The following is a 24,702-nucleotide window of genomic DNA, read 5'->3' on the forward strand; positions in this document are numbered from 1 at the left end:
CTTTGCACACTCTTGGCATTCTCTCAACTAGCTTCAACAGAAATGCTTTTCCAACAGTCTTGAAGGAGTTCCCACATATACTAAGCACTTGTTGGCTGCTTTTCCTTCACTCTGCAGTCCAACTCATCCCAAACCATCTCAATTGGGTTGAGGTCGGGTGATTGTGGAGGCCAGGTAATCTGATGCAGCCCTCCATCACTCTCCTTCTTGGTCAAATAGAGCTTACACATCCTGGAGGTGCGTTGCGTCATTGTTCTGTTGAAAAACATGTGATAGTCCCACTAAGCGCAAAACCAGATGGGATGGTGTATCGCTGGAGAATGCTGGTTAAGTGTGCCTTGAATTCTAAATAAATCCCAGACAGTGTCACCAGCAAAGCACCCCCACGCCATCACACCTCTTCCTCCATGCTTCAATGGTGGGAACCACACATGCAGAGACAATCCATTCACCTACTCTGCGTCTCACAAAGACAAGGCGGTTGGAAACAAAAATCTCAAATTTGGTCTCACCACACCAAAGGACAGATTTCCACTGGTCTAATGTCCATTGCTCGTGTTTCTTGGCACAAGCAAGTATATTATTATTATTGGTGTCCTTTAGTAGTGGTTTCGTCACAGCAATTCGACCATGAAGGCCTGATTCATGCAGTCTCCTCTGAACAGTTGATGCTACGATGTGTCTGTTACTTGAACTCTGTGAAGCATTTATTTGGGTTGTAATTTCTGAGGCTGGTAACTCTAATGAACTTATCCTCTGCAGCAGAGGTAACTCTAGGTCTTCCTTTCCTGTGGCGGTCCTCATGAGAGCCAGTTTCATCATAGCGCTTGATGGTTTTTGTGACTGCACTTGAAGAAACTTTCAACTTGACATTTTCCAATTGACTGACCTTCAAGTAATGATGGACTGTCATTTCTCTTTGCTTATTTTAGCTGTCTTTGCCATAACATATAAATATATATATTTTTTAACCTTTATTTAACTAGGCAAGTCAGTTAAGAACAAATTCTTATTTTCAATGACGGCCTAGGAACAGTGGGTTAACTGGCTGTTCAGGGGCAGAACGACAGATTTGTTCCTTGTCAGCTCAGGGGTTTGAATTTGCAACCTTCCGGTTACTAGTCCAACGCTCTAACCACTAGGCTACCCTAATATGGACTTTATCTTTTACCAAATAGGGCTATCTTCTGTATACCACCCCTACCTTGTAACAACACAACTGATTGGCTCAAATGCATTAAGAAGGAAAGAAACTCCACAAATTAACTTTTAATAAGGCATACCTGTTAAATGAAATGCATTCCAGGTGACACCTCATGAAGCTGGTTGAGAGAGTGCCAAGAGTGTGCAAAGCTGTCATCAAGGCAAAGGGTGGCTACTTTGAAGAATCTCAAATATAAAATATATTTTGATTTGTTTAACACTTTTTTGGTTACTACATGATTCCATATGTGTTATTTCATAGTTTTGATGTCTTAACTATTATTCTACAATGTAGAAAATAGTCCAAATAAAGAAAAACCCTTGAATGAGTAGGTGTGTCCAAACTTTTGACTGGTACTGGATCCACCATGTCATTTTTTTTTTATATCAGGACATTTTTAGATCCAAAGTGTATTATAGCATAATCCGTCAGTTCATACAAAATGAACGCCCATCTCTCGAAAAAGCAAGATTTTATTTCACTGTCTTCAGTCCCAAACTTAAAAACTTTATTACATCATCTTCACAAACTAGTTTGCTGTCGTTCCTCACAGTTTTGGCTGATCAGCAGAATTTTTTGGCAAACTAAATTGCATCTGTCATGGGTTTTCTTCATGTCCCCCTCTGTTTGTGGTGACAGCAGCGTAGCTAATGAGCCACAGTTGTGGACAAGATCACTCTGTTTTCAAAGCAGATGCCAGTTCTCATTTGATCTTCACTGAATAACCTGCATTCTCCTCTCCTCCACTCCTCCACTCCACTCCTCCACAATCCCTACAATACCTCACAGGATGGGATGGGAGAGTTTCTTATTGTCTAGTAGTGCCAACCCACAGTAGGTTGAGCTGTGTGAGCATAGTAAAGTTATAGTATGTGATGTTTCTTTATAAAAATGTGTGAGATATAAGACAGGTAAAGAAATAGCACAGATTGTACATTAACACTAAATAATGTTTGTATGATACTTTTATGTCAGTAGTTCTCTACTTCAATACTGTAACATTTAGGGCTGGAGGACACTGAGTTTGGTATTCCTGAATAGTCCTGATAGTCCTGAATGTAATCCATCGGCATTTCACTTTAGCATGTTAAAATGACTTTCAATAACACAATCATTGCCACATTAGTTACTAACACAGCTACACTGTGTGTGAGATAATTTGAATATTGATATGAAAAATTGGACACAATTGTTTGGAATTATTTTCTTTTATAAGGGCCCCTAACACGCAATATACTGCTCCTCTCTCCCTGTAATGCTGGATTATTGGCAATGAAGGGAAACAATCTGCTGTTGCTTTTTAGGGATCATGTTGACCAAAACTCTAGGAAATGCTGAATAATTAGGCTATTAATAGCCCGTACCCAATTGCATTTGTTATGTGTATTTGTATGCTGTACATAAAGGTGTTTTGGCACAAGTATTTACATCTCTGACTTCAAATGCCATTTTTTTACCAGTTCAAAAATAACATTTGAAAATATGACAGAGCAAATAATTGTTATTAAGTCTGTTTTATGTCTCTTGTTATGCACTGAAGGAAAAGGCACATTTTATAATTTATAATATAGAACTATATTCTATTCTATAAAATTATAGGCTATTCCTAACCCAATCGTCTATTGCAACAGAGCAGCAGCTTAATTTGTTTCCCTCTCCTTAGTCCTTCTCCATGCCGGGTCTTATTGGCGTCCTCGTTTTTCCAGTATGTGGGTTTTCGTCCTCTCTGCGCTGCAGCAACAGAGCGAGCTGTCATGTGCATGGAACAGAGGCTCGTGCGGTTTGATACCCAGCTATACAGCCACCACCAGTCGCTCTTTCTTATTATTTCTCATAAAAAAATATCGTTTCATTTAGGATTTATCGAATGTCACTCCACTCATGAATTCTGACTTGAGAAGACTGAAGGTAAGCTTTCAATATTTTCCCTACATGCTGCATGTTTTCCTCCATAGCAATAGCGAGTGGTTGATTGGTACATTTTTCCAATACTGATGCTGAGGAACGAACCACATCATTAGCCTACTATTATCTGCCTTATTTGACAATTGTTTGTTGACCGAAAGCCATTGTTTTCAATGGGGCTACATTGTAACCACCCAGATGACGGTTGTCTCAGAAAGACTTGCATCACACTAGATGTGAAATAACATAATTCTATCGCCGATACAGCAGCCCACATCAGTTGCACACAGCAGCGCACCATAGGACGCTTGATGAAGACAAAAGGCAATCCCTACTTACTGCTCTTTCACATGTCGTGAATAGTCTGTGTGCTATTCGAGATCAACCTATTGATGAATGCAGTCCTATTTTCCTTAATACAGTATTAAATTATTTCCTGGTGATGGAATGCCGTGCATGATGTCGTGAATCATCTAAGTTCAAACAAGTTGTAGCAGATTTAGCTTTTGTCATTGTAGTGTTTTCAATTAAACGACAGTTTCTGCCATTAGCACGTATCAAATAACCTACCATTCGTATGACACATTTAGTATTAAATAAACGTATACTGTTGCTCAATGTTCGCAGCAGTGTTCAATGTTATAGAGAGATAGACGTTTATCATCATTCTGACAAAGAGAGAAGAGAACATCAGTGTTGCAGATATATCTATTTAACTAAGCAGGTATCGGGAGGTTTTTGCCCTCTTAATTTTACATTTTAGTAGTCACTCTTATCCAATTTACAGGAGAAATTAGGGTTAAGTGCCTTGCTCAAATATATATCTGCAGATTTCTTCACCTAGTCAGCTCAGGGATTTAAACCAGCAACTTTCCAGTTACTGGCCCAACACTTAACTGCTAGGCTACCTGCGGTTACCTAAATATTTAGTACCTAAATACTAAATACTATTGATGTTTTTCATGGAGCTAAGCTGAGCTAAGATATTATTGGAATCATAGGTACAGTTGGCAGTTGGATGTTGTTACATATGTTACATATTCCACTTGCAGAACTTTACAAAATATTTTAATTTGAACCTTATCCTCTTGTTGAACTTAAGAAAGTATGACAAAGCACTGTCACTACAATAGCCTACACTCCTTTTACTGTGACATCACAAAATAAGTAGGCTATTTAGATTTGTGCATCTCTCTCATCGTCTGTATGTCACAGTGCCTTTATCTTTGCTCAGAAATGTACTTTCTCTCGATTTCTCTCTCTCTCTCTCAGAGGCATTGGAGCAATATTTGTCGCACAGTAACTGGAATGTATTGTCTGAGACGGTCCTCTTCCAGTCTTGGATTGGTGTTTGTTTGAGAGGCGACAAAAGGCACTACATCTGATTAAAGGTCCAAATTGGTCCAGACAGAAATACTTCATACCGATGTTGACTTAACTGGCTTCTGTCAGACTGCCATTTTCTGCCATTTTCTTTATAGTTTGTACATCTACCAAGATGTCACAATTATTTTATGTTGAAAGAAAGACCTTAAATATGTTAGGCTTGGCTACTTATCATCCTCGGTCACTTTTGAGCCCTTTATCAATTTCACTGGATCAGTATGCCCATTTATGTCTTGTTATTTGGCAGCAACAGTAGTAAACACTGGGTTAATTAATTTAGAGACATTTGGTTGTCAACTTCGTTATGCCACACACTCTGGGGGGGGAGATAGATACTGTATTTCAATTGAGTTAGGACCAAAAATATACTGTTTGTATTCCTAAACATTTGTTTTATATAGTTTGTAGATAAAGAAGCAGTGTCAATGTGTCTTAACATCAAGGGCTGCAGTATCACAGTATCACATAGTGGAACCAATCGTCAAGTGCCAAGCATCCTCTGCATCACAGTCCCCCTCTCACTGTGTCAGAACTATAACAGGATTACAGAGATGTCATTTCTATATAAAAGATAGAGCATATGTACGTACATACTCTACCCCCACAACAAATATGCTCTTTTTCTCATCCTACCACAGACTGCCACTGCTGAAAATGAGATGTTTAGATGTTTCATTCAGATGAACTTGAAGGAAATCTGACATCTATAAATATAGCACGTCTGACTTGTACTCTCTGTAATGTCATCACAATTGCGTACAAAGGAGAGGAGGTTTAGGCTAACATTTAGTCTGACTAGTACTCTGACGTCATCACCATGGGTAAAAGATAGAGGAGGCTTAACATTTGGTCTGGCTGCCGAATGCCTGTCAGTGTAGGCTGGTCAGTTTGTTTCAGCCAGTGGTTCGTCATCATCATGCAGTGGGGATAGATGACAACCGAGTCCTGAGGAGGAGGGAGGAGAGAGGCCTGTCCAACTGCGGAGGAGGGTGCATAATCAGATTCATTAGAGCACAGCTAGTCCACTGTGTCAAGTGAACTGGCGCTATGTCATTTCATCTCTGAACAGCGTCAGCTCCACACAGCCAGAAATAGACTCCAGCCGTGGCTTTGCTTTTAGAACTGCAGCCAGCTCTGTCTCTTCCACTATAAAATACATGGGATTCTATTATATAGGGCTGGAGCAGAAATGAAAAATAGTCTAAATCAGGAGTTGAATCAGTGTGCTGTTTTATGTTGTAATTTGTTATTGAGACAATACATTTCCTCTGATTAAAGCTGAGGTTCAATTGGAATGAGGTGTGATAGCTAATAGGAAGCTGGGTACTCTGTAGTAGACTCTGTGGTAGACCTTTGTCTGGGACTGAGTGACACTATCTGTGGTCTTCCAGACAGATTTCTGTATGGATCTAAAGGACAAACACTCCTGGAACACATTCTGCTGTACACACTCAGTTTTGTATTCTTGTTACAATCACTACCTGGTAGATTCTTGAACAAACTCAATAGACAGGTAATAATAGTGGTTTATATCCTCTTCATGATAGCTAGCGTTGGTTTATCTGTCAGCCCAACAATGCCTATTCCTCTCAAACGTCCTCCTGCTCCACTAGTCCCCAGAGAGTCCTTCCAATGGCTTATCATCTAAACCACATATGTCAGAGTCAAGGCCCGCGGGCCACATCCGGCCCGCAAGAAGGTTTTTTACGGCCCCTGGGATGATCTTGATTTATTATTAGAACCGGCCCGCAGCAAGCCGGCAGCCCGCAGATCTTTTACACGCACCAATACTACATTTCCCACAATGCAAAGGTGACGCACCGAGCAGTAGGCTGCTTCATTTCAATATTTATTGGCACAGCAGTCGTCAGCATCACAGTAAAATTAACTTTCAGATACCCATCAAAAATGGCAAAACGGAAGGTGGATACTGAGAACCGGGGGTTTCAAACAAGGTGGGAGTCGGAGTATATGTTCACGAAGGTAGCTGGAAAACCTGTGTGTCTTCTGTGTGGAGAAAGTGTGGCGGTACTGAAAGAGTATAATCTGAGACGACATTATGAAACGAAACACGCGGACAAAAACAAGAATATGGACATGGAACAAAGGCTACAAAAGGCAGAGGAATTAAAACGAGGCCTCAAATCTCGACAGGCTCTGTTCAAAAAAGCCAAATCACAAGGCCAGGCTGCTGTCAAGGCCAGTTTTATTTTGGCAGAAGAGATCGCTAAATCAGCCCGGCCATTTACGGAGGGGGATTTCATCAAAAACTGCATGATTAAAGTTTGTGACGAAGTTTGCCCAGAAAAAAGGCAACTCTTTTTAAATGTGAGTCTGAGCAGAAACACCATTGCCGAGAGAGTAGACCAGTTGTCCATCAATCTAAAAGAGCAGCTTGTGAAAAAGGGAAAAGATTTTATTGCATATTCCTTGGCTGTGGATGAGAGCACCGACATTTCTGACATTGCCCAGTTGTCAATTTTCATCCGCGGAGTGGACTCCAGCCTAAGCGTGACAGAGGAGTTTTTGGCTTTACGTCCTATGCATGGCACAACTACGGGGCATGATTTGTATGAAGAGGTGTCAAGATGTGTAAATGAGATGGAGCTGCCTTGGGAAAAACTCGTGGGTTTGACAACCGACGGAGCACCTGCGATGTGTGGACACAGGAGCGGACTGGTGGCGAAGATACGGGAAAAGATGCAAGAGGAAAACGCGACAGGTGAGCTGACAGCTTATCATTGTATCATACACCAGGAAGCGTTGTGCGGTAAAGCCTTGAAAATGGAGCATGTAATGAGCATCATCACGCGCACAGTTAACTTTATCAGAGCCAAAGGTTTGAATCACCGCCAGTTCAAGGCATTTCTGACGGAGTTAGAAACGGAGCATGGTGATTTGCCTTATCACACAGAGGTGCGATGGCTAAGCCAGGGAAAGGTGCTTCAAAGATGTTTCGAGCTTCGTGAGGAGATTTGTCTATTCTTGGACAGCAAAGGGAAAGACACAACACAACTCCGAGACGAAATGTTTCTGTGTGAAATGGCTTTTCTGTGTGACATTACGAGTCATCTGAATGCAATAAACTTGCAGCTGCAGGGTCGGGATCGTGTCATCTCTGATATGTACAGTACAGTGAAGGCATTTAAAACCAAACTGACTCTGTGGGAGACGCAGATGCGGAAAGAAAATTTGAGCCACTTTCCCAGCTGCCAGACCATGAAAGAGAAGCTCTCTACCAGTGCGTTCCCGAGCACACAGTTGGCTGATAAAATAGGTATGCTTACCACTGACTTTCGACGCCGATTTGCTGACTTTGAAGCACAAAAAAGCAGGTTGGAACTGCTCGGTAACCCATTTGCTGTTGACGTGGAAAGCTCACCACCAAACCTCCAAATGGAGTTGATTGACCTCCAATGCAATGATGCACTGAGGGAAAAATATGCGGCAGTGGGTGCTGCGGAGTTTGCCCGTTTCCTCCCCGGCACAATGCCCCAGCTGCGCATCCAGGCTGCTCAAACGTTGTCTATGTTTGGCAGCACATACCTGTGTGAACAACTGTTTTCTTTGATGAACCTGAACAAAACATCACACAGAAGTCGACTTACTGCTGAACACCTCCACTCAATTCTGAGGATTTCTTCAGCTCAGAGCCTTACCCCGAACATTGATGAACTTGTGGAAAAGATGGGACACCACCAAGTATCACCCTCAACCTCAAACAAGTGAACATTACTGTGCAATCACATATTTAGAGTTTTTACTCAGTTCAAGTTTAAAAGTTAAAATTTAATATTTGTTTTCACTGCATGTTACTTCTCCTTAAACAAAGTGTTGTTTTTGATTAATAGATTTTTGCACTTTATTTTTTTGTATTTCAATCCAATTATATTTTAAAAATATTTCAGTTGAGTGGATGATAGAAAATTGCTATTATTGTTTTTTCTTTGAAGTAAATTTAGCCCACTTTTGCTAAAATAGAAAATATAGTCTACTGATGGTGCCTTGAATACCGGTTTCTTTCATTTAATGTTCATGTTATGGGGATATTTATATAAAGGAAATTTGTCTTTTGTGTCTGTTGAAAATTAAAGATTACTGACAGAGCCATAAGAAAATATTGCTTTATTTATCTGATCATATTGTAATATATTTGTTAGGTTTTCAGTAGGTTCAATTAGGTTCACTAGACTATATGCGTCATTTAAAAATTTTTCAATGAACATTCGAACAGTCCGGCCCTCGTCTTGTAGCTGATTTTTTTATTTGGCCCTCCGTCCATTTGACTTTGACACCCCTGATCTAAACCATTCAACCACTGGGGAACATCATACTACATTAGGTCAGGTGTAAGCCACAATCTCTCAGGACAGTTTGACCCTTGTCACACTTCTAATCCAAGCCAAGCCAAAGCAAGCTGTGCTGTGCTATCCTGGTTACCCATCCACCATAGTTGCTGGAACCCTGCTGGAAAGAACCATGTGAAAAGAAAATAAGCAAGCAAGCATAGTGTTTCAGATCTGCACTAAAAGGGTGTGAAAAGGGTATTTAATTGACTGCCCCCAAAGTGGTCTGTTTACCTGTCCCAGATTTGACCTTTCAATAGAGTGCATCTCTATAAATAGGAACTGCTTGTATAGAAGAAGAGCCATCTTTGCCATAATATTTGACTCTTTCATGAAGTATGTAACAACAAACATACAAATCATGTGTGGAATAGTATAAAATGTTTTTGTGAAAAGTTTACCTGCAAAACATGTAGTAACGTGTTTTCAAAATGATGAATGATTTCCCCCTGCTTGTGTTGGACTAGACACCCACCACCCACATTCACTCTGTGCTGCTGAACCTTTGACACAGTTTTGTCGGAGGATGGGCCTGGTGGTCTGGTTGGAATAACTTTGGATTAACAGAGACTAAAACGTGATGATGTTTTCAAATGTGGGTAATGCCGGTGTCAAAAAAAGAATGTCATTTTAATCTAACACTGGGAAAGAGGTTCCTGAAGTGAAAGTATCCTTTGATTTAAGTGGAAAATTCATCAAACCGGCTAAATAGCTTAGATTGAGATGTACAGTATTTGCTTGAGGATTAAGAAAATATGTAAATACATTCAGAACGTTTTACAACAGACCTGCATAATCCTCAGCCATTTTCAATGTTGATTGTGAGATTGGTTGGTTTATGCATTCTACACATTGCACTGTACACTCCAAAAGAGTTCTCGGCTGTCCCCATAGGATAACCCTTTTTGGTTCTAGGAAGAACCCTTTTTGATTCCAGGTAGAACTATTTTGGGTTCCATGTAGAACCACTGTGGAACCAAAAAGGGTTATTCAAAGGGTTCTCCTATGGGGACAGCCGAAGAACCATTTTAGTATCTAGATAGCACCTTTTTGTGTGTGGTGCAGTTTCCACGGTTACCAGGCGTACTGTTGACCCTATGCAGGAATAATAGACCATTGCATTGATTGCAGAAGGTCCAGGGAGTCTGGGAAAACATCATGATATGTGATATAGCACTGTTTCCCAAACTCGGTCCGCTGAACCCCAAGGGGTGCACGTATTGTTTTTTGCCCTAGCACTACACAGCTGATTTCAAATAATTAAAGGTTGATGATTAGTTGATTATGTGAATCAGCTGTCTAGTGCTAGGGGAAAAAAAACAAATGTGCACCCCTAGGGGCCCCTAGGACCGAGTTTGGGAAACACTGTGGCATAGCAAGCTGTGATATATCAAGCTTTGCATCCCATAGGATAGAAATTGAATAATAGACTATTGCATTGAGTGCAGAAGGTCCATAGGGCTGTGAGGGAATCAGGGAAAATATCATGGTATGTTGTCTAACATGCTTTGCATCCGGATCTCACCCCATAAGAAGTGGATCGAAATTGAACACCTTGTCATGTTTCACGTTTAACAAACTACTATCATGAAACGGATCTGCTTGTGCATGGAAAATGTTGATGACCATTTCTCTGTATTAAGTCACACTACTGCGTGGCTTTCAATGACATGGATGAGTCATATTGCACTGAAGAGAACTATTCAAGGCACTCCCCTAAGTATAATATATTTAAGCAATAAGGCCCGAGGGGGTGTGGTATATGGCCAATATACCACTGCTAAGGGCTGTTTTTATGCACGACGCTACGTAACCCTCGAGGTGCCTTATTGCAATTTTAAAATGGTTACCAACGTAATTAGAACAGCAGAAAGAACTGTTTTGTCAAACCCGTGGTATACGGTCTGATATACCACGGCTTTCTGCCAATCAGCATTCAGGGCTCGAACCACCCAGTTTATAATATAATGTAAAGTATGCTAAATATGTTATTACACTTCACAGCACCAATTGTGATGATCATTTCAAGGAATTTCAATATTTAGCAAATTATCGTTTTTTTGGCTCATTAATAAATATGTAATTTGAGTTGAAATGACCACAACCTGCGTTAATAAAAAACAAAAACGTTTTGAGTCATAATTTATTCACACCCCGATGTCTGAATCATAGTTTATTAATGTGTCTTAGTAAAACTACTTTCCCCACTGCACTGCACGCCTTCATCTTTACTTTGTAATTGGATGTGCCAAAGGCATGGCCTGAATCCTTCTCCTGGTCCCTACACGCCACACTAGTTGATCTGCCAGGCAGGAACCAACTTACCACTGGGACTTGCTTTGCTTTTCATTAATAGCTGGACTTTCGCCAGTGTATGACTTCACACTGTTCATGGCACCCTGCCAAGTTGCCTTTCTCCATCAGGTGTCTTGTTAATGTTTTACGTTGCTATTCTTTTTTTTAGGGGTGTGGGGGGGTGTAGATCAGTTTTAATATTGCAGATAGATTGTGGCTCCCATCAATGTAATTGTCTGCATAATTTCCAATTCACCATATGTTTTTTGTAAATATACAGTGCATTCGGAAAGTATTCAGACCCCTTCCCATCCTGTTTACATTGATCATCCTTCAATGGACTCCAATCAAAGTTGTTTAAACATCTCGGATTGGAGTCCACCTGTGGTCAATTCAATTGATTGGACATGATTTGGAAAGGCACACACCTGTCTGTATAAGGTCCCAGTGCATGTCATAGCAAAAACCAAGGCATGAGGTTGAAGGAATTGTCTGTAGAGCTCCGAGACAGGATTGTGTCGAGGTACAGATCTGGGGAAGATTACCAAAACATTTATTGGGGACCCAAGAACACAGTGGCCTCCATCATTCTTAAATGGAAGAAGTTTTGGAACCACCAATACTTTTCCTAGAGCTGGCTGCCCGGCCTAACTGAGTAATCGGGGGAAAGAGCTTTGGTCAGGGAGGTGACTAAGAACCCGATGGTCACTCTGACAAAGTTCCAAGAGTTCCTCTGTGGAGATAGAAGAACCTTCCAGATGGACAACCGTCTCTGCAGCACTCCACTAATCAGGCCTGTATGGTAGAGTGGCCAGACAGAAGCCACTCCTCAGTAAAACGCACGTGACAGCCCACTTGGAGTTTGCCAAAAGGCACCTAAAGGACTCTCAGACCGTAAGAAACAAGATTCTCTGGTCTAATGAAACCAAGATTGAACTCTTTGGCCTGAATGCCAAGCGTCACATCTGGAGGAAACCTGGCACATTGAAGCATGGTGGAGGCAGTATCATGCTGTGGGGATGTTTTTTCAGCGGCAGGGACTGGGGTCTGAGACTAGTCAGGATCGAGGGAAAGATAGACAGAGCAAAGTACAGAGAGATCCTTGATCCTTGATGAAAACCTGCTCCACAGTGCTCAGGACCTCACACTGGGGCGAAGGTTCACCTAACAGGACAACGACCTTAAGCACACAGCCAAGACAAAGCAGGAGTGGCTTCGGGACAAGTCTCTCAATGTCCTTGAGTGGCCCAGCTTTAGCCAGGACTTGAACCTGATCGAGCATCTCTGGAGAGACCTGAAAATAACTGTGCAGCAATACTCCCCATCCAACCTGACAGAGCTTGAGAAGATCTGCATAGAAAAATGGGAGAACCTCCCCAAATACAGGTGTGCCAAGCTTGTAGCGTCATGCCCAAGAAGACTTGAGGCTGTAATTGCTGCCAAAGGTGCTTCAACAAAGTACTGAGTAAAGGGTCTGAATACTTATGTAAATGTTATTTTCAGTTTTGTATTTTTTATACATTTGCAAAATATTTAAAAATTCTGTTTATGCTTTGTTGGGCATTGTGGGTAGATTGATGTGGGGGGGGGGAAAACAATGTAATACATTTGAGATAAGGCTGTAACATAACAAAATGCTGAAAAAGTAGTGTTTGAATACTTTCCGAATGAACTGTATAGATTTCTTTGATATATTTTCCTTTATTATTTTCCCCTAGCCCTACCATCCCTCCCCAAAATGGAGTAAACTAATGGACAGCTACTCTTAGGCTTCCACTTCCAGCCTATACACACTATATATATTTTACAGACACAGCACATCTCACGTCCTTCAGCTCCACTCAACCATTCCCATCTATCTCTGAACACCACCCAGTTTCGATTTCTATTTGCCAAATTTTGACTGGTACTGTATATGCCAATTATTTGATTGTACGACCGCATTCTGTCCCCTATCAACATATTTTTTTTTTTGGTGCCAGCGAGAATGACATAAGAAAGTAGTCAAGACAAGTATTTTGATTGAGCCTCCGCCATGTATATCTCACTAGGTCAGGATATTTAAGCCTCCATATATCCACTAGTTCCATTATATCTATGATATTCGTGACCCCAACCAAAGAGAAAGAGCACTGTAGGTGGCGGGATTGGATCATTATGTCATTATCTTGCTTCAGCAATGGTGACTATAACCTGTTTATCAGGACTTGGGGAACTGTGTGCTCTGACACACATAATCAACAGGACATGCTGAGGAACCCAAGTGACTAAATACTGTACCCTGGGTAGGGCTGGTTAAAGACCTCTGTGGTGACACAACAGTAGCCTATGTGAGGAGCTGAAACCCAATCTCCAAATAAAACAGAATTAACCGAATAACGCCATGGCGTGACGTTTTAATTACAACATGTGTTGCCTTATTTTAGCTTTCACAGAATTACGCCATGGCTTGACATTTTAATTATGCCATGTGGTACTGTATTTTAGCTGTCATCAAAAGTTAAACCAAAACATATGTTTAGGCATTAATTCCGAGTGGTTAAATTAAGGGGAAAAAATAGTTCTTAGCACTGGGGTTGAACACGCGACCTTAAATGCCCATCCACATCCACACATCCACATCCACACCTCCTGGCGTATTCCATAAGTGAATAAACCGAATTAGAAGATATTCATATTGATTTCAAACAGATGGTGGCAAATTGACTGGGCAGAATCTGTTCACTTTATTTAATATACCAGTCATTCACTGTAGCGGTCAATTTGCTATCTACAGTACCAGTCCAAAGTTTGGACACACCTACTCATTCAAGGGTTTTTCTTTATTTTTACTATTTTCTACATTGTAGAATAATCGTGAAGACATCAAAACTAGGAAATAACACATATGGAATCATGTAGTAACCAAAAAAGTGTTCTATCTACTTTAGATTCTTCAAAGTAGCCACCTTGATGACCTTCAAAGTAACCGCCTTGATGACAGCTTTGCACACTCTTGGCATTCTCTCAACCAACTTCACCTGCAATGCTTTTCCAACAGTTTTGAAGGAGTTCCCTCAAATATGTGGGAACTCACAAAGACATGGCGGTTGGAACCCAAAATGTCAAATTTAGACTCATCAGACCAAAATATGGATTTCCACTGGTCTAATGTCCATTGCTCATGTTTCTTGGCACAAGCAAGTCTCTTCTTCTTTTTGTGTCCTTTAGTAGTGGTTTTGTCGCAGCAATTCGACTATGAAGGCCTGATTCCCGCAGTCTCCTCTGAACATTTGATGTTGAGATGTGTCTGTTACTTGAACTCTGTTAAGCATTTACTTGGGCTGTATTTTCTGCGGCTGGTAACTAATGAATTTATCCTCTGCAGCAGAGGTAACTCTGGGTCTTCCTTTCTTGTGGCGGTCCTCATGAGAGACAGTTTCATCATAGCGCTTGATGGTTTTTGCTACTGCGCTTGAAGAAACTCAGAGTTGTTGACATTTTCCGAATTGACTAACCTTCATATCTTAAAGTAATGATGGACTGTTATTCCTCTTTGCTTATTTGAGCATTTCTTCTGTATACCACCCCAACCTTGTCACAACACAACTGATTGGCTCAAATGCATTAAGAAGGAAAGAAATCCCACAAATGAACTTTTAACCATGCACACATTATAATTGAAATGCATTCCAGGTGACTACCTCATGAAGCTGGTTGAGAGAATGCCAAGCGTGTGCATAGCTGTCATCAAGACAAAGGGTGGCTACTTTGAAGCGTCTCAAATATAAAATATATTTTGATTTGTATAACCCTTTTTGGTTACTACATGATTCTATATGTGTTATTTCATAGTTTTGATGTCTTCCCTATTATTCAACAATGTAGAAAATAGTCAAAATAAATAAAATCCTTGAATGAATAGGTGTGTCCAAATGTTTGACTGGTACTGTATTTCAAGCTTTTAGTGTATTCTTTTTTAATATGTAAACATCACATACATCTGTGGAGAGGTTTTCCTCGTTTCAGGAGAAACCAATAGTTCTGACACATTGAAGTGTTTCAGCATGCATTATTGTTTCACATGTACTGTAAAATAAACTTGTGTCACATTTGTCGTATTGAAGAGACCAAGGCGCAGCATGATAAGCATACATTCTTATTTTAATGAAGAATAAACACTGAACAAACTAACAAAGAACCAAACCACTATATACCACAAGTGCTTACATAGACAATAACCCACAAAACCAAAATGGAAAATGGCAACCTAAATAGGATCCCCAATCAGAGACAATGATAAACAGCTGCCTCTGATTGGGAACCAATTCAGGCCACCATAGACCTACATTACCTAGACATACAAAAAAACATAGAATTACAAAAACCCTAGACAGGACAAAAAACACATATACCCACCCTCCTCACACCCTGACACCCTGACCTGACCAAAATGATACGTAAAACATAGATAACCAAGGTCAACTTGGACATTTTCACAGTATGAATCCAAGACGTTTCTCACTTTATTTTTTTAAACAAATTGGGTCTTAATTAACAGCAGTTGAATAGATTGATTCAATTATTTGATATGTGTACTTTATGAGTTTGAGATGATGAACACATGTAGACTTTGAAATGATCAGATTTGCCAAAAGGTATTTCTCACATTGCTATTCTCGCTGTGTCTATATTAAATGATCCTTTTATTGATCTACTTCTTTGACATTCTTTAGTCTGTGTACTATGAGATATTGTTCCATAATGGATTATACATTTTTTCACATTTCTTGAATCCTCATCTCTGTAGCAGTTAGCCTTTATTTTCCTCACTTTGCTCAGCACTCCTCTCCGTTGCAGAAACCTTTTAGAGAATGTTCACATAGTACCATGCTATGTTAATTATGGATGGATGTACAGTTCAGTAGGTTAGTGTCCCAGCTCACAAGCTATTTCTATATATACTGTTAAGTGTTCAGATTTGTGATGCTGGTTTGGTTTCTGTAGGATGTGGGCGATGTGGGTGGTGGTGTGGTTGTGGTAGCCTTACACTAATAGATAGTACAACTAGGCTGTGAGAGATCCCCTTTTAGGGTGAACAAGATTTCCCCATGCACTCCCCACTGTGTTTATGTCTACCTTCTGCAAGAAGAAAGTAGCCATGTAAAGTGCAGACGTCAAAATGATAAACAGTGAAACGCATGAATATACAGTATCGTGCAGAGACGTTAGCAAGAGCCTGCTACAATGTTTTTTTATCACTTTGGTGCAATTTTCACAAGTACGTGTTACATTTTCACAAAGCTTAGGACAAAACTCAAAACAGATCACCAAGCAGATCAGCAGTTGTTTCAAAACCATAAGCACATTATAAATTGACTAAGTACAGTTGAAGTCGAAAGTTTACATACACCTTAGCCAAATACATTTAAACTCAGTATTTCACAATTCCTAACATTTAATCCTAGTAAGAATTCCCTGTCTTAGGTCAGTTAGGATCACTACTTTATTTTAAGAATGTGAAATAATAGTAGAGAGAATGCTTTCTTTCAGCTTTTAATTCTTTCATCACATTCCCAGTGGGTCAGAAGTTTACATACACTCAATTAGTATTTGGTAGCATTGCCTTTAAATTGTTTAACTTGGGTCAAACGTTTCAGGTAGCCTTCCACAAGCTTCCCGCAATAAGTTGGGTGAATTTTGGCCCACTCCTGACAGACCTGGTGTAACTGAGTCAGGATTGTAATCCTCCTTGCTCACACATGCTTTTTCAGTTCTGCCCACAAATTTTCTATGGGATTGAGGTCAGGGCTTTGTGATGGCCACTCCAATACCTTGACTTTGTTGTCCTTAAGCAATTTTGCCACAACTTTGGAAGTATGCTTGGTGTCATTGTCCATTTGGAAGACCCATTTGCGACCAAGCTATACCATCCTGATTGATGTCTTGAGATGTTGCTTCAATATATCCACATACATTTTCCTTCCTCATGTAGCCATCTATTTTGTGAAGTGCACCAGTCCCTCCTGCAGCAAAGCACCCCCACAACATGATGCTCCGCCCCCGTGCTTCCCAGGTTGGGATGGTGTTCTTCGGCTTGCAAGCCTCCCCCTTTTTTCTCCAAACATAACGATGGTCATTATGGCCAAACAGTTCTATTTTTGTTTCATCAGACCAGAGGACATTTCACCAAAAAGTACGATCTTTGTCCCCATGTGCAGTTGCAAACCGTTTTTTTATGGCAGTTTTGGAACAGTGGCTTCTTCCTTGCTAAGCGGCCTTTCAGGTTATGTCGATATAGGACTCGTTTTACTGTGGATGTAGATACTTTTGTACCTGTTTCCTCCAGCATCTTCACAAGGTCCTTTGCTGTTGGGATTGATTTGCACTTTTTGCACACCAAAGTACGTTCATCTCTAAGAGACAGAAAGCGTCTCCTTCCTGAGCGGTATGACGGCTGCATGGTCCCATGGTGTTTATACTTGCGTACTATTGTTTATACAGATGAACATGGTACCTTCAGGCATTTGGAAATTGCTCCCAAGGATGAACCAGACTTGAGGAGGTCTACAATTTTTTTTCTGAGGTCTTGGCTGATTTATTTTGATTTTCCCATGATGTCAAGCAAAGAGGCACTGAGTTTGAAGGTAGGCCTTAAAATACATCCACAGGTACACCTCCAATTGACTCAAATTATGTCAATTAGCCTTTCTGAATCTTATAAAGCCATGACATCATTTTCTGGAATTTTCCAAGCTGTTTAAAGGCACAGTCAACTTAGTGTATGTAAACTTCTGACACACTGGAACTGTGATACAGTGAATTATAAGTTAAATAATCTGTCTGTAAGCAATTGTTGGAAAAATGTATTGTGTCATGCACAAAGTAGATGTCCTAACTGACTTGCCAAAACGATAGTTTGTTAACAAGAAATGTGTGGAGTGGTTGAAAAATGAGTTTTAATGACTCCAACCTAAGCGTATGTAAACTTCAACTGTATAACACACAAAATCATACAGACACTTTTTCCCCACACTTAGTCAATGTTTAATCTAGAAATGCATGTTTCACGTTCATATAAAGTAAGTGCTTTTCACAATGCAATACTCACATTATGTTTGATATGATTGTCATTTCATGCCAGCAGCATGACACCCTGCATCCCACTGCTGTCTTGCCTCTGAAGCGAAGCAGGGTTGGTCCCTGGATGGGAGACCAGATGCTGCTGGATGTGGTGTTGGAGGGCCAGTAGGAGGCACTCTTTCCTCTGGTCTAAAATAATATCCCAATTCCCCAGGGCAGTGATTGCCTTGTGTAGGGTGCTGTCTTCTGGTTGGGATGTTAAATGGGTATCCTGACTCTCTGTGGTCACTGGCTAAATTCTGGTGTCCTGGCTAAATTCCCAATCTGGCCCTCATACCATCATCCCAAGCCTCCAATTGGCTCTTTCATCTCCCCTGTAACTATTCCCCAGGTTGTTGCTGTAAATGAGAATGTGTTTTCAATTAATTTACCTGGTAAAAAATACATATATTTTACTATTACTTAATCTGACAACTCTTAGTTGATAATCACTTACCGTTTGGTAAGCCTATAGATTTTAAAATGGTTAGTCTACTACAGATTTAGAGAACTAAATAATGAATATGTATGTAAGTATAAACATGTAAAGTATGATATATACTGTAATGTGCTATTATGATACTATTACGATTTTACTTTACGGTAATCATTTTTTGAGGGGATATTGACAAGATCAGAGATGTACTAGAGGAGACTGGTGGGAGGAGCTATAGGAGGACGGGCTCATTGCCATGGCTGAAATGGAATAAATGGAACGTATCCAACATATGGAAACCACATGTTTGGTTCTGGTCCATTATTCAATTTCAGCCATTACGATGAGCCCGTTCTCTTATAGCTCCTCCCACCAACATCCACTACAATGTACTGTATGTAAAAAAAATGCATTCCCATATACAGAAATCATGTATCCACTATTAAGTTACTAGGGTATTTTTGTTGGGGGGGGTGTTCACACTGCTTTGGTCCATACAGTACTGTAATGCCGTAATATATGCCATTTATGTAGCAGATGCTTTTATCCTAAGTGACAACATATCCTAAGTCCCTACATTTTTGCATGTGACCCCAGTGGGAATCAAACCCACAAGTCTGGTGTTGCTTACTAACAGAGCCATACAGGACCAATACAATACATAAGTACAGTACAATACTGTAAAATACAGTACATGATTACAATCCATGAGTGTGCCACCGTCCTTCAGGCCATGGCTCAGGTATGCAATGATATCAATCAAGACCTACTGTGTCTTTGGAAACTAATCAGACCTCTTGAATTTTTCCACATTTTGTAACAACCTTATTCTAAAATGTATTAAATTGTTATTTTTTTCTCATCAATCTACGCACAATACCTCATAATGACAAAGCAAAAACTGTTTTTTAGAAATCTTTTACTAAATTATAAAATGAAATAAAACTGAATTATCACATTTATGTAAGTATTCAGACTCTTTACTCAGACGCTTGGCAATCAGGCCAAAGAGTTCAATCTTTGTTTCAACAGGCCAGAGAATCTTGTTTCTCATGGTCTGAGAGTCCTTTAGGTGCCGTTTGGCAAACTCCAAGTGGGCTGTCATGTGCCTTTTACTGAAGAGTGTCTTCAGTCTGGCCACTCTACCATAAAGGCCTGATTGGTGGAGTGCTGCAGAGTTGGGAGAACCTTCCAGTAGGACAACCATCTCCACAGAGGAACTCTGGAGCTCTGTCAGAGTGACCATCGGGTTCTTGCTCACCTCCCTGACCAAGGCCCTTCTCCCTCCGATTGCTCAGTTTGGCCGGGTGGCCAGCTCTAGGAAGAGGCTTGGCGGTTCCAAACTTCTTCCATTTAAGAATGATGGAGGCCACTGTGCCCCGTTCATCTTTTTAGTTTTATTTCACTTTATTATTATTAATTATATATTTTTTAGAGGGTGGATTAGCTTTAATATTGCGGAGAGATTGTTGCTTCCATCAATGTAATTGTCCACATTTTTTGGGTGAAATACCTACATACACTGCTGTTCAAAAGTTTGGGGTCACTTAGAAATGTCCTTGTTTTTGAAAGAAAAGCCGAAAATGTTGTCCATTAAAATAAAATAACATCAAATTGATCAGAAATAAAGTGTAGACATTGTTAATGTTGTAAATGAATATTATAGCTGGAAACGGCTGATTTTTTTGCTTATTAAAGAACCAATAAAACTGGCCTTCTTTAGACTAGTTGAGTGTCTTTGAGCATCAGCATTTGTGAGTTCGATTGCAAGCTCAAAATGGCCAGAAACAAATAAGGGTGCACAACTGAGCAAGAGGAAAAGTACATTAGAGTGTCTAGGTTGAGAAATGGACCACTCACAAGTCCTCAACTGGCAGCTTCATTAAATATAACCTGCAAAACGCCAATCTCAACGTCAACAATGAAGAGGTGACTCCAGGATGCAAGCCTTCTAGGCAGAGTTCCTCTGTCCAGTGTCTGTTCTTTTGCCTATTTTATTATTTTCTTTCTATTGGCCAGTCTGAGATATGGCTTTTTCTTTGCAACTCTGCCTAGAAGGCCAGCATTCCGGAGTCGCCGCTTCACTGTTGATGTTGAGACTGGTGTTTTGTGGGTACTATTTAATGAAGCTGCCAGGTGAGGACTTATGAGACGTCTGTTTCTCAAACTAGACACTGTTGTACTTGTCCTCTTGCTCAGTTGTGCACCGGGGCCTCCCACTCCTCTTTCTATTCTGGTTAGAGCCAGTTTGCGCTGTTCTGTGAAGGGAGTAGTACACAGCGTGGTACGAGATCTTCAGTTTCTTGGCAATTTCTCGCATGGAATATCCTTCATTTCTCAGAACAAGAATAGACTGACGAGTTTCACAAGAAAGTTATTTGTTTCTGGCCATTTTGAACCTGTAGTTGAACCCACAAATGCTGATGCTCCAGATACTCAACTCGTCTAAAGAAGGCCTGTTTTATTGCTTCTTTCATTCATCACGTTTCCAGCTACAATAGTCATTTACAACAGTAACAATGTCTACACTATATTTCTGATCAATTTGATGTTATTTTAATGGATAAAAAAAAATTCTAAGTGACCACAAACGTTTGAATGGCAGTGTACATAAATACTCAGCAAAAAATGTGTAAATATTTGTATGAACATTACAAGATTCAACAACTGAGACATAAACTGAACAAGTTCCACATACATGTGACTAACAGAAATTGAATAATGTGTCCCTGAACAAAGGGGGGTCAAAATCAAAAGTAACAGTCAGTATCTGGTGAGGCCACCAGCTGCATTAAGTACTGCAGTGCATCTCTTCCTCATGAACTGCACTAGATTTTCCAGTTCTCGATGTGAGATGCTATCCCGCTCTTCCACCAAGACACCTGCAAGTTCCCGGACATTTCTGGGGGGAATGGCCCTAGCCCTCACCCTCCGATCCAACAGGTCCCAGACGTGCTCAATGGGATTGAGATCCGGGCTCTTTGCTGACCATGGCAGAACACTGACATTCCTGTCTTGCAGGAAATCTCGCACAGAACGAGCAGTATGGCTGGTGGCATTGTCATGCTGGAGGGTCATGTCAGGACAAGCCTACAGGAAGAGTACCACATGAGGGAGGAGGATGTCTTCCCTGTAACGCACAGCGTTGAGATTGCCTGCAATGACAACAAGCTCAGTCTGATGATGCTGTGACACACCGGCCCAGACCATGACAGACCCTCCACCTCCAAATCGATCCTGCTTCAGAGTACAGGCCTCGGTGTAACGCTCATTCCTTCGACGATAAACGTGAATCTGACCATCACCCCTGGTGAGACAAAACCGCTGCTCGTCAGTGAAGAGCACTTTTTGCCAGTCCTGTCTGGTCCAGCGATGGTGGGTTTGTGCCCATAGACAACGTTTTTGCTGGTGATGTCTGGGTAGGACCTGCCTTACAACAGGCCTACAAGTCCTCAGTCCAGCCTCTCTCAGCTTATTGTGGACAGTCTGTGCACTGATGGAGAGATTGTGCGTTCCTTGTGTAACTCGGGCAGTTGTTGTTGCCATGCTGTACCTGTCCCGCAAGTGTGATGTTTGGATATGCCGATCCTGTGCAGGTGTTGTTACACGTGGTCTGCCACTGCGAGGACGATCAGCTGTCCATCCTGTCTCCCTGTAGCGCTGTCTTAGCCGTCTCACAGTACGGACATTGCAATTTATTGCCCTAGCACTTCTGCAGTCCTCATGCCTCCTTGCAGCATGCCTAAGGCACATTCACGCAGATGAGCAGGGACCCTTTCTTTTGAGTCAGTAGAAAGGCCTCTTTAGTGTCCTAAGTTTTCATAACTGTGACCTTAATTGCCTACCGTCTGTAAGCTGTTAGTGTCTAAACAACCGTTCCACAGGTGCATGTTCATTAACTGTTTATGGTTCATTGAACAAGCAAGTTTAAACCCTTTACAATGAAGACCTGTGAAGTTATTTTGATTTTTACAAATTATCTTTGACAGACAGGGTCCTGAAAAAGGGACGTTTCTTTTTTTATATATACATATATACACATCCACACTTTTTTAGAATATACCTTCCTTTATTATTCCCCGCAAACCCTACCACCCCTCCCCCAATTGAAGTAAATGAATAAACAATAACACTTAGGCTTCTACTTCCAGATTATACATACTATACACATTCTACAGACAATCTATTTTACAATAGTTATATTAAGTTTGTTTTTAGTCCTTGACCTTCCTTTATTTCTGATGTCCATCCAGTTTGATTTCTATTTGCCATATATATGTAACTGATATTTCACAGTTCTGAACCTATATACATTTTACAGACCCCGTATATTTTACATTTGCTATCTTGTTGTTTTTAGTCCCATCCTTCAGCTCCATTCAACCCCTCCAATCTATCTCTTTAACACCATCCATTTTGGATTTCTATTTGCCATATTTTTCAACTGTGCTGTGATGCTTCACAAAAGTACACGTTCCTCTTTCCCTCGATCCTGACTAGTCTCCCAGTCCCTTTCGCTGAAAAACATCCCGACAGCATGATGCTGCCACCACCATGCTTCATCATAGGGATGTTTCTAGATTTCAACTAGATGTGACACATGGCAGTCAGGCCAAAGAGTTCAATCTTGGTTTAATCAGTCCAGAGAATCTTGTTTCTCCCATCTCCACAGATAACTCTGGAGCTCTGTCAGAGTGACCATTGGGTTCTTGGTTACCTCACTGACCAAGGCCCCAACTCTAGGAAGAGTCTTGGTGGTTCCAAACATCTTACATTTAATAATAATGGAAGCCACTGTGTTCTTGGGGACCTCCAATGCTGCAGACATTTTTTGGTACCCTTCCCCAGATCTGTGCCTCAACACAATCCTGTCTCGAAGCTCTACGGAGAATTCCTTCAATCTCATGACTTAGTTTTTGCTCTGACATGCACTGTCAACTGTGTGACCATATATAGACAGATGTGTGCCTTTCCAAATCATGTCCAATCAATTGAATTTGCCACAGGTGGACTCCAAGTTGTAGAAACATCTCAAGGATGATCAATGGAAACAGGATGCACCTGAGCTCAATTTCGAGTCTCATAGCAAAGGGTCTGAATAAGGTATTTCTATTTTACATTATTAATTAATTTGCAACAACTTCTAAAAACCTGTTTTAGCTTTGTCATTATGGGGTATTGTGTGTAGATTGCTGAGTATTTAAAAAAACATGTTGTAACGTCACAAAGTGTGGAAAAAGTCAAGGGGTCTGAAATCTTTCCAAAGGCAATGTATATCAGGCTTGGATTCGCCTTGCCTAAAGGTTTTTCCCCAGGTGCATGAACAGTGACGACATTTACTGCGATGTCGATGGGAACCTATGGCCAAATGCTCAAGACAGTCTTGAGGCAAACTAGAACCTGCTCAACATGAAATGTATTTTATTCATTTCATTTGTTTAATTTGATTACAGTAAACCTTTGTTGTAATTATATCTGATCAATACATTTATGTTTTGGCATCAATGATTGTAAAAGATGTGAAAGATGTCTTCAATGATCACACCTTTGATCACACATGGGATAGAAATGATGGAAATTAGATTTTCTGTCAAATTTCATGTGTGGTGCAAGTGTATTGCCTAATATGAAAACAGTGTAATGTACTGTCATTTCAAAAGGTAATTTTGAAACATATATCTTGCATTTTTTGCTATTGGATTAAAACAATTAAATTGAGAAGGTGTCACAATGTGTTTTGGTGATTAAATCAATGTTCTCATGGTATTTCACAGTTAAATTATATTTTGGATCAATGGTTGTGTGGTGAACAAAATCAATGTACCATAAAAGGTTTTTTAATTTAAGACTTGCAGCATTACATGTGTTACCAGTTTGGAGTTTTATACCAAACGTTTTGACAATTCACCACATACTTGTGAAAATAGCACCAAAGCAATTTTTTTTTTTTAAAAACAAACTTGCCAACGCAGCAGCTCCTTCTTATCTTCTAATTGGAAGTGGGATCTGTTAAAACACAACTGTGTATT

At 40.5% G+C, this 24,702-nt stretch overlaps 1 protein-coding gene across 7 annotated transcripts in view; it reads left to right on the forward strand.

Moving 5' to 3' along the window:
* The first annotated feature begins 2,913 nt into the window (after positions 1 to 2,913).
* dlgap1a (DLG associated protein 1a) overlaps positions 2,914 to 24,702 on the forward strand; it is a 121,980-nt gene continuing 100,191 nt past the window's right edge. For 4 of the 7 annotated variants that reach the window (XM_036985981.2, XM_036985978.2, XM_090182321.1 and 1 more), the window contains exon 1: positions 2,924 to 3,112. The gene's annotated coding sequence lies outside the window, so the exon portion shown is untranslated. Of the gene's footprint in view, positions 3,113 to 24,702 lie in introns of all 7 variants that reach the window. The other 3 variants (XM_036985979.2, XM_090182322.1, XM_036985982.2) reach the window with 1 other exon arrangement.

The sequence above is a fragment of the Oncorhynchus mykiss genome, chromosome 8, assembly GCF_057628025.1.
Source record: "Oncorhynchus mykiss isolate SJ-2025 chromosome 8, ASM5762802v1, whole genome shotgun sequence".
Classification (NCBI taxonomy): domain Eukaryota; kingdom Metazoa; phylum Chordata; class Actinopteri; order Salmoniformes; family Salmonidae; genus Oncorhynchus; species Oncorhynchus mykiss.